The sequence below is a fragment of the Empidonax traillii genome, unplaced genomic scaffold (assembly GCF_003031625.1).
Source record: "Empidonax traillii isolate 1590-97213 ecotype Southwest subspecies unplaced genomic scaffold, ASM303162v1 scaffold65:size4453928, whole genome shotgun sequence".
Taxonomy (NCBI): Eukaryota; Metazoa; Chordata; class Aves; order Passeriformes; family Tyrannidae; genus Empidonax; species Empidonax traillii.
In genome coordinates, this window is record NW_020955258.1 from 4131434 (window position 1) to 4141555 (window position 10122).

Consider the following 10122-nt stretch of genomic DNA (forward strand, 5'->3'; position numbering starts at 1 on the left):
CCTTATGGGACTCAAGTGCCAGGAAAAGGAGCTGGTGAAGGAGCCCCCTTTGCAGTATGGCCACACGCCAGCAAGCAGCTCTGTGGGAAAGGGCCCCGGGCAGACGGGGGGCATACAGAGTTTGTGGTGGACAGATGGAGCATGAGTCTGCAGTGCACCCTTGTGGCAGCAGAACTGAGCTGAGTACGGTGCTGTGTTAGCAGAACCATGGGTAGCAGGTTAAGGAACATATAAACCCACTCTGAGAGGCTGCACCTGGAGGAACGTGTCCAGCTTGGGGCCTCTGGCACAAGAGAGACACTGACAAATTGGGGCAAGTCTGGGAGAAGGCCAAGACGGAGTCAGGAAACCAGCACGGTGTGTTCAGGAAAGTGAAGTGGGTGTGTTGAGCCTGGAGAAGGCTGTGGCAATTCTGGCCACTGTCCTCGAGTGTCTGATCTGGGGTCACTGGGAAGAGAGGTAAATGTTTCTCAGAGAAGCACCATGAGAGGATGAGAGGAGGCAGGCAGAAGCTGCAGGAAGAATATTCTGACTGTACATAAGAAAAAAGTAATAGTGGATAATCCCTGGAGCAGGTTGCACAGGAAGGTTATTGCAATAACGACCCTTGTGGAAGCTCTTAGATGGAGCTAGGTGCGCAATCCAGTCCACCTCCAAATGCTTTGAGCAGTAGACCTCCAGAAGATCTGTCATCTTAAATGAGCTAATAATTCTAAAACATAACAAGGTCTTCTGCTGAAAAATCAAAAGTAAAAATTGTGCTACAGGGCAATTAGCAGCTAATGGAAACTTTGCAGCACTAAATACTGACTGATGATTCACAACATGGTGGGCACCTGCTAAGCCTGAAAAAATGAAGGCAAGCACCTTACCTGCAATAGGCTGAAGAATGAGAACCGAAAGGAGGATTTATCTGGAAAGGTGAGAAAGTCAAAGTGGCAGGAAGGGGAAATTATGTATACTGCAATATTGTGACTGGATTTTGGAGTGGCTGAGGCTGTATTTTTCAGGCCAAAAAAAGGACTTTGCAGTAATTGCAATGTTATGTGTTTCAGGCCTTGGTGACTTTTGCTAGAACAAATACATCAGTCTTACATGAAAGCATTTGACTGCAGCGGTGCTGAAAACCACATTTGTTAGGAGATATTAGCTACTGTGAGCTATTTTCCTAGGCAAGGAACAGCCACGGCACACAGGCTTCTTTTGCAAAAACTGCTGTTTGTGCTTTAGAGATACGACATAACTTCAGCAGATTTAAATGCCCAACACGCGCAGCAGCCAGTTGGTGCTGTCAGAGTACTAAATCTGAGCTCCAGCTTTCAAGAGACTTCAAGCAATGAGCACCCTCTCTGGAGCTCCAGATCCAAACACGGCTCATGTCCATCAAGGAAAATTTCCATTTTGCTTTCCCAGGATTTGGTATTTCCTTCATGAGGTCTCTAGATCCTTCCTTGACTACATCAAACCATGCCATTTATTTCTCAAGCCCTCTATCAGCCTTCTAAGTATCAGTTCTCATCAGTTTAAGATGTCAGCTCCCTATTTCATCCACTGAGTTAACTCTGTCTTCATTTTCCAGCCAAGTGCTGCTGTGATTTTTTGATTCTGCCCTTGAACTTGAAAGCAACTCCCTAAACTATAAAGTTACCAAGCAAAGCAGTCCACCTTCAACATCTTTCCTAAATATCACTTACAGCAGCAAAACCCACCTCCCACCCCTCCCCCAAAAAAGAACCATCACCACTGCAGGAAGAGTAAAACTGGCATGAGATTTTGTGATGTCAGATTTTAGCACATAAGTAATCCTAAGAATAGGGGAAAACATAATCACAACTCTTCTTATTTTACCTAAGTTCTGTCAGCCTTGACTACACTGTGCACTTTTTCAGGCAGATCTGATGCTTGCCTTAGAGGGTCAGTGATGCCTGCAAACACTTCCTTTTTGGGATATATTATCTCCTCAGGAAGGCAGGTGGTAGCTTCATTCAAAACTAATTTCCACGTTGAACTGTGCCAAATCAGGTTTTCACATGCAATTTGAATTTTAAAATGTTCTCTAACGTCTTCTGCAAAGGCTGAATGAAAAATGGATCTTTACTGCTTGACTTCACTGGAGCTGCTCTGAGGCTCTCATGGTTGAATAGTGCAAGCCTACCCATTTCCCAACAGGGCAAAGGAAACTGTGGGGGGTTAGTTTATATGAGAACAAATGCAAGTGGCTCCATCTTTGCTCTTTTCTGCCTGTGTAACTCCTGAGGGGAGTTATGTTCCTATTCAGAACACAGTCCACCCACCCTGCAGAACAGCACTGTTTGCAGTGTAGCCATGCTATGGAGGCCATACACATGCCTTGGAGTATGTTCTGTGCTGGGTTTTAACTTCCTTTCCTGCAGAATGTCTGACTTTCATCAGAGAGATGAGATCTACCTCTTGTTGTCTATCTGCACTTGAGTCCAGGGCTACAGTAATTCTCTTCCATATCTTGAGAAGTTAATCCTCCAGAGCGTCTCAACTCTGTGATTCACTCATATCCATACACATTTCCTGTGTCTTGGCTTCCTGCCTCCCTCCCCCAGTACAGAGGCAATCAGAGTTTACACAGAAGAACCCTCCAGTATGAGATTTACCTGTGACTTTCACAGGTGAGTGTTTCCTGATGAATTATTCAGCCCCCAAGGAAAGGGAGATGGGAACAGGAACACAATGTCCAACACCAGTTTGAACTTCATTAGGAAATATTTTTTACCTGGGACAGAAAAAAAATCCATAAATTCCAGACTTCAGTTCCTTTCTGATGCTAAACAGACTTCAGTTATGTTCTCCCCCTTCTCTGCTACCCATTTTTGGAATACATGAGGAGTGAGATACAGTGCAAACACAGATACTTTCTACCATATGTGCCTTTTGTGTTGTGAGACAGGGCACTAGGCTCATAAATCAGCTTCAGGGGTAAATGATTTAGTGTGGGAGATACTGATCAGCGGTAGCAAAGGCACCAGAATGGTTCAAATGTAGAGGGTGATAAAAATTACGTACACATTTTCAAATGCAAAAGTTAATTTTGAAGTTATGACTCGCTGTTCTCTTCCTGGGACTGAATGCTGGGAATGCTCTGGTGCCTTCTAAATCATCAGCACTGGCCGGCTCTGCAGTCCTCTGTCATGAGGGAAAAAAAACTGTTTTAGTCTCTTTACTTAACTCCTTACATATGTTGCCTGCCATTAGTCACATTTTTTTTTCCAAGGGAATTAATAGAAATTTGACAGGCTTTATATTTAAATTTGCATTGTGACTGCTTGCTGTGTGCTAGGATGATGCTCCACCAGTACAGAGAGGAGGCAGCAATATGAGAGTGGGCAAGGTCAGCTGCAAGAGAAGAGAGAGCTCTCCCTGCACTATGATGATGTGTGAGCCACTCAGAGGTACAATGCACTCATATTTAAGGAGGAAAACATATTTACAAAGGTGGGTTTTCAGACTGTCCATTTCTCTTTACATTGTGAGTGGCTGGAATTGTGATTTGAAATGCACTTCCATGTTGTCACTTATAGAATATTTAACTGAAGACTTAACTGAAGACTTAAAATAAGCTGTTTGATAGATGCTTGATAGCTCTTTGGAAGTAGATTGTTGAGGACAGCATTCATTGCCAGGAACTTCACTTGCCCACTCTAGCCCATTCCACTTGCATCTCTTTTTTTGTCACCTGTAAAATATATTTGCAAGCCAAAACACTTTTTTTTTTTTTTTTCATTTTCTTTGCTACAGCTACAGTTTTAACTGCCAAATTTTATTTTGGGACTTGAAAAAGCTCTGATGTGCAGTAAGCTCAGCAGTCCTATTTATTTTCCACAAGGAGTATTTACATTTACTGTCAACATCTGCAGAGCTGGCAAATATTCCAAGTCAAAGGATTACAAGAAAGTGATGGAGAAACTTGGGTGGTGATGGTTATTTCTTTCTATTCATATGATCATTGCATATTTTTACTCTAAAGCTGGCATTCAACTCCATACTTCTGTAATAACATAGAACGTTGATAATGAAAGTAGAACTTTAAAATTATTGGAACCTGAACTGACATGACCAGACATCCCTTAAAACATACTGTGTGGAAAATTTATTCCTAGTTGGATCACATCTTAAATTATCTGATTCTTCCAAAATACACTTAGAGGTTTCTGGAGGTCAATAGGAATGGACTCCAGATAGCAAGTGAGGTTTCTTTTAAGCAGATATAAATTAAAAAATTATGATCATCCTCTTTTATTTTAGAAATATATTTCACCACATTGTCAAAGGAGTTGTCTTATCGTGACAGATAGAGAACATGAAAATAATCAATTTTTTTTTGCTTGGAATTTGGAAGGCTGATAGCAGTGATTGTTCCCACCTTCCCTCAAAGCTTGGCTGCATGCTTTCAACAAGCAGTTCCCACAATGATGCATTTCAACAGATCACCCACTTGCTTTCTGGTTTCATTTAAAATAAGAATATTTTCAATTCTGTGAGTGTCTCTTTCACATGCAGTTGAGACAAAGGGAGTTTTTCTGATGGAAAGAAACACCAGGACCTTAAAACCAGCTAGTGATTCTTGGAAAAGAGGAAACATGGGCAGTTCTAACAGGACTGAATCAAAGCACCCTGTAAAACAGGCTGCCAGGCCCCTGTGCTGATAGGAAGTCAGCCTCTCTCCCATTATTTATTAATAAAGGGAACAGCTAAGAAAGTAAACTGGAGATCACACCACAGTTCTTTTCTTTGCCTTATAACAGCGAAAATGAACAGTGATGCCATCTTCTTCAAGCAGCTGAGTGCCCTGGCCAAAGCTTTTGGGAATCTTGAATGTTTGACTTCTCTAGTCTCTGGCACTTACCCTGCAGCTTGTGACTCTGCTGCATTCAGCCCACAGGGGCTACCTTGGCGTGGTAGAGGACCTGGGGCCATTTATAAGCTAATCTCTACGAAGTATGGAGAGGTATTGTAAAGAGAAAAAAACCCAAATTTTAAAGTTATTTTTGTCTGACACATAACAGTAGACCAATTTGACTAATTTTCTTATTTCCGTGTACTGTTAAGAAAGCATGATTTTCAGTCTGCAAATAGTGCTGATGGAGGGATTTTTTTCTGCTGTTTCCTGGGAAGGATCTTCTTATTCCAATAAGCATTAAAACAAGTAAATTAACAAAATACTTCTGTTGTGTTGGAACTCAATTTTCAGAGTTAAACCTTGGAATAACAAGACTCTGACTAAAGTCTCGATAGAGGATAAAGAAGCCAAAAAATTAACACTGCCATTCCCCAGGAGAAATGTATTTCTTTTTGGCACTGATTGAAATTATAGAGGGTAAATATGGAGCTCCAAAGAAATCTCTCTTTAGGCATTGTAAGGAACTGAGAACTGATGCCAAGCATTTCTAAATTCCCACAGAGACTTCATAGCAGGAGAACAACAATGGACCCAAGAAAACCTCAGTAGAGCTTGTCACACCTGGAACATCTGAATGTAGGTTTATAATAGAAATATTCAGTCTCCTAAGAAGCTTTCAGGTTGGTTTAAGGAAAATAAAATTTAAAAAAAGAGAAAGAAAACAAAAGGAAAATAAAATTTGACTTAGTGTTGCCTGAAAATTTCACATTGATTATCTTTCTTTGTTTTCCTTTTTTCTAATGTACTGATTGTACATTTTAATGTACTGATAATAATTAATATTCTCAAGAGACAGCCAAGTTAAAAGAACTTTTCAAGCTTTTTAAGTAGGTAGAATCTGATTTTGTAATTAATGGTATTTTTAAAGATTCCTCCTGTTATTGATCTGCCCAGTGCCTGCACTCGGAGATAAAACCTCGGCTGCCCAAGAAGCCCAGTGCACTGAAATTCCACAGCTCAGTCCCATGTTCTCACACGGCCTCTGTCCTCCTTTGCTTGGTCTCCTGCTGAAGGAAAATTACACTGGACAAAAGTGTCATAGAACTACTTCTTAAAAGAGTTTCATCTAAGGAATTTTGTCTTCTTCATTCACCCAGGAATGAAGGAAATGGGAAAGAGGAAATGGTAAAGAACTGCACCCCTAAAATCTCTAAGTCTCTGATGAGCCAAATACTTGCAACCCACCTGCAGCAGTCTCACCAGCTGTGCTCCTCCCATAGACATGCCTGTTGAAAATAAAATCAAGTATCTATATATTAGAAATTCTGACTTGATATGTAGATAAAGACTAACAACCTGTGATTCTTTCTAATGCTTCATGCTACCTTGAAATGCAAAACTAGGAATAAAAACGTAAATCTCTTGGCCATCTGTTGAGTTGCATGATGGATATTTGATTTACTCTGCATCTCAGAGTAAGGAAGTAATACAGATTTTCTTATGACCAGATGCTGTTATTTTAAGATGAGCACAATTAAATTTGTAAATAGCTTTCTTTTTTTTCCTTTAGAACTACAGCTTCAAGTTGTAGAAGTTCTGCATGTCTGTAAAACTGAGTCTACCAAAGGCTAAGTTTTAAGTATGTTGCATGTGCAAGAATTATTTATTTAGGAGAGCCAGTTGTACCAACATTGCTTCCCTAAAAATACAGACTAATCAGAAATATATAATTAAAAGAAAAAGATACCTTTCCAAAGCACTTTGCAGATTACTTTCCAAAAGCAATTAATTACTTCAGATTTTATTGCTTGAAGTCAATAAAGTTGTTTGCCACTGAATATAACGACATTTAAAAATACAGTGTGCAATAAAATTCTACTTGTGAAAAGACCTATTAAAACCTTAATCTTAACTGGCATTTATCATGCTATAACAAAAATATGAGTGATCCTTTTTTTATAGGCAAATACTTTTATACCTAATTAGAGACCATAAACTAAATAGAAAAGAAAAAGCTCAAAAAACAAAATCTCAAAGCCTTAAATCTGGAATTATGTATTTTACTCTAGAACCAAACTACATTGAGCTAAGATCTCTGAACAATGGAGATGCATAGAACATGATCCAGTTCTGTTGAAAATGTTCTGCTGAATGAAATTATGACAGTTTGAAAAAGTGAATGGAAGCCCAAAGTACCTTCAGATGGAGAACCAATTAGATGTTAGATCAAAGAACCTCTCTAATTGGAATATGACATATACAGAAATTCCAAACATAACTCGGAGTTGACAATTGAAGAAGACTAAAATCTGAAGCAAGTTGAACACATTGGGTTTCACCCTGGATTGGGGCTTTGCCTAGAGCTCTAGAAAGGTGCAGAATGGTTGAAATGGTACCACATGGATTGCAAAACTCAGTCACCCACAGCAGATCACATCTAGTGCAGCAGCTCTTGCCTATCAGCAGAAATACTCATGGGAAGCAACCTGTGAGCCATCTGCCAAGTCCTGGCCTTCAGTGCCTGCTTGTGCAGGAAGAAAGCAGGTACTCGTCTGCTTCAGCTATGATCTTTTAAACCACCCAAAGCCCCTGGTGGCAATTCCTGCCCCTTGTCTTCTTGTCCAAGTAATAAGAGAATCAAAGAGGATGTAAGTGGGTACATACCTCTCAATATGTATTCTATGTGCCAGTTTAGACTCATTAGCCAGTATGTAATTATGCCTAATTTCACATCACTTCTGAATTTGGTCCATTAAGAAAACATCTTGTTCTCTGAGACAGCAATAACCTGACCTTAAATGAACTGAATATGAAATTGCCCAGTGATTGATTTTTCAATTCATTTTTTCTTTAGAAGTTAAATTTAAATGTGGCACTTTACAGTGTATAGAATCTGGGTCAAATTGATGGGATATTAATAATAACCCATCCTGTGTGAAATCTAGGGGTTCTATTTAGCAGTAAATTCAGTTTGTGGAATTCTATGAAGAATGTAAGTAGCCGTCTCATGCAAGATAAAGGCATAAGCCAGGGTTTCCCAGACTTCTTAATGTTCTCAGTACTGACCTGGGGCCCTCACTCCCTGCTGCACTTCCTTCCTCTGTACCAATTCTGGGCATCAACAGCGCAGAAAGTAGAGGTTTTCTAGATTCTCCTTATCCTTGTTTAATCAGGTTTTTTCTACCCCCAAAGAGACTGAGTGATGCAGGCCTTGCTATTAACCTCAGGTAAAAATGACTGCAGATGAAGACATAGGGTTGCTTCCCTCAAATCCCAGAAGGAAGCAGGGATCCTGTGCTGGCCCAGCCAGAAGCCAGCTGAGCTAAAAGGCATTGGGCAGTATCCAGTCCAACTAAACCACCTCAAAAGGTAAAAATCCAAAAACTAGTCAATGCAGGAATGATAAGTCAATGAAAATGTTGTGTGAGCTGAAACAAAATACCAAACTGAGAAAGTTATTTGTGTATCAGAGCTGACTTGCCTTTCTGAAATATACTACAAACTTTGGTTGTGCTGGTCTTCTCTTACTGCAACTTGCTTTCTGTAACTTGCTAGTGGATGATATCTGAGGAAATGAAGGGGGGACACTTTCCCTTAGTTTGGCTCTTGTGACACACCTGGCTGGTGCCAGGCAAACTGAAACCCTCCTGGCAGAGCTGGCAGCCATGGGCTGCAGGGCACTGCCAGCATGGCACAGCCCACAGGGCCACAACCACGGCTGCCCCACGGGTGCTGCCTGACTGTGTCCAGTGGTTATGACACCTTGGTACACCTGTGACTGGGTTTACTTTTGCTCCATGCAGACAACAAGTGCTACAGTGCCTGGCTGCCTGTGTGAATTGAGGACAAGTTTATTTCTACACTTAACCATCTTTGTATCGGGGATCTGATTAACAGCCCCAGGGAACACTGTAATTTGTTCAAGCTTCTGGTCCAGATAAAAAGAAAGAAATCCCCCATGCAGTAAATGAATGCAGAAATGGAGAGCTAGCCAAATGACAGCCGGTGGGCAGTTAGAATGTGATAGATAGAAAGTGTTAAACATTGTTTTGTTGGAAAAAATAAAAGTTTGGGGAGGGAGAAATGAAAAAGAGCTACATTTGTTTGGGGAAAAAAATTTTCACAGCCTACCAGAAGGAGAGGAGGGAGTAAACATCTTTTAAGTGGAACCCTGGAATGAATGAGTGTGTCCTATCTGATGCCTCTCCAATTCATGTGGGGTTTTTTTGTCTTGTAGATCTTGTGCAATTGGGAGCTCCAGTGGCTGGTTGAAAAGCCTTGAAGGTCAGACACAAGAAGAAAGATTTTTTTCCAGGCTTGCTTATGAGGACTGTAAATCCAGGCCGACTTTGGAAAAACTCTTAGTGAAACCAAAGGTAAACTGGTATCACCCACCACAGTGCAAACATCTGGAGCGTGCTGTTCGCATCTCATTGTTGTAATGCAAAGTCTAGCTAAACAGAGAAAGCCATGGGAAAATCAGAGGTGTGGCCCCTCACTACTGTGTCATTTTATTGGCAGTTAATGATCCCCCAGCAAGTTCCCAAACCCTTCAGGAAGCGCAAGCTGCGGTGCTCGTGTGCCTTTTGATGACACCTGGTGGCAAAATTGGAATAACGCACCAGAAATAGAATCACATATGGGTAATATTCGTGCTATTTTAAGTAAAGGAAAATGAGATCCATAGGCAGCTAATGTGAACTAGAGGCTGAAAGTAAAAAAGTGGAAAGTTATGTGTTATAAATGAAATGGGCTTAACAACATTATTTTAAGAAGCAAAAACAGCTCTGATAAATGTATTCCATATCTTTATAAAGTACAGAGGAGCCATAATGGGCTCTACGGGATCAGTTATTGCCTGCTTAAAAACAACTGTAAACAGTAATAAGAGAAGATTAATTAGTTTAGTTCAGTGAAGTTGTCTCCTTGGATACCATTCAAGTGACTTCCACCACTGTTCATGTGAAGTAACCAAGAACACAGTCTTCAGGATAATAAATACCTGTGTTCCAGATAAGCATTTGTCAAGCGAATTTGATGTGGGATAATCTCTTTTCAGAGGAGATGTTTTGGGGTTTGCCTTTAAACACACTGTAGCAGGCAGGGAGAAGGGGACCTGCCCAGGGCAGCCCTCCCCAGCCCAGCATTTTCTGGGACCTGCCACAGTAGCCAGGGAAGAAGTCCTAATCCTCACCAGGTACCTTCCATGGGCTGTGGTAGGCTGTTTGAAGACATTACCCATTTATATCTTC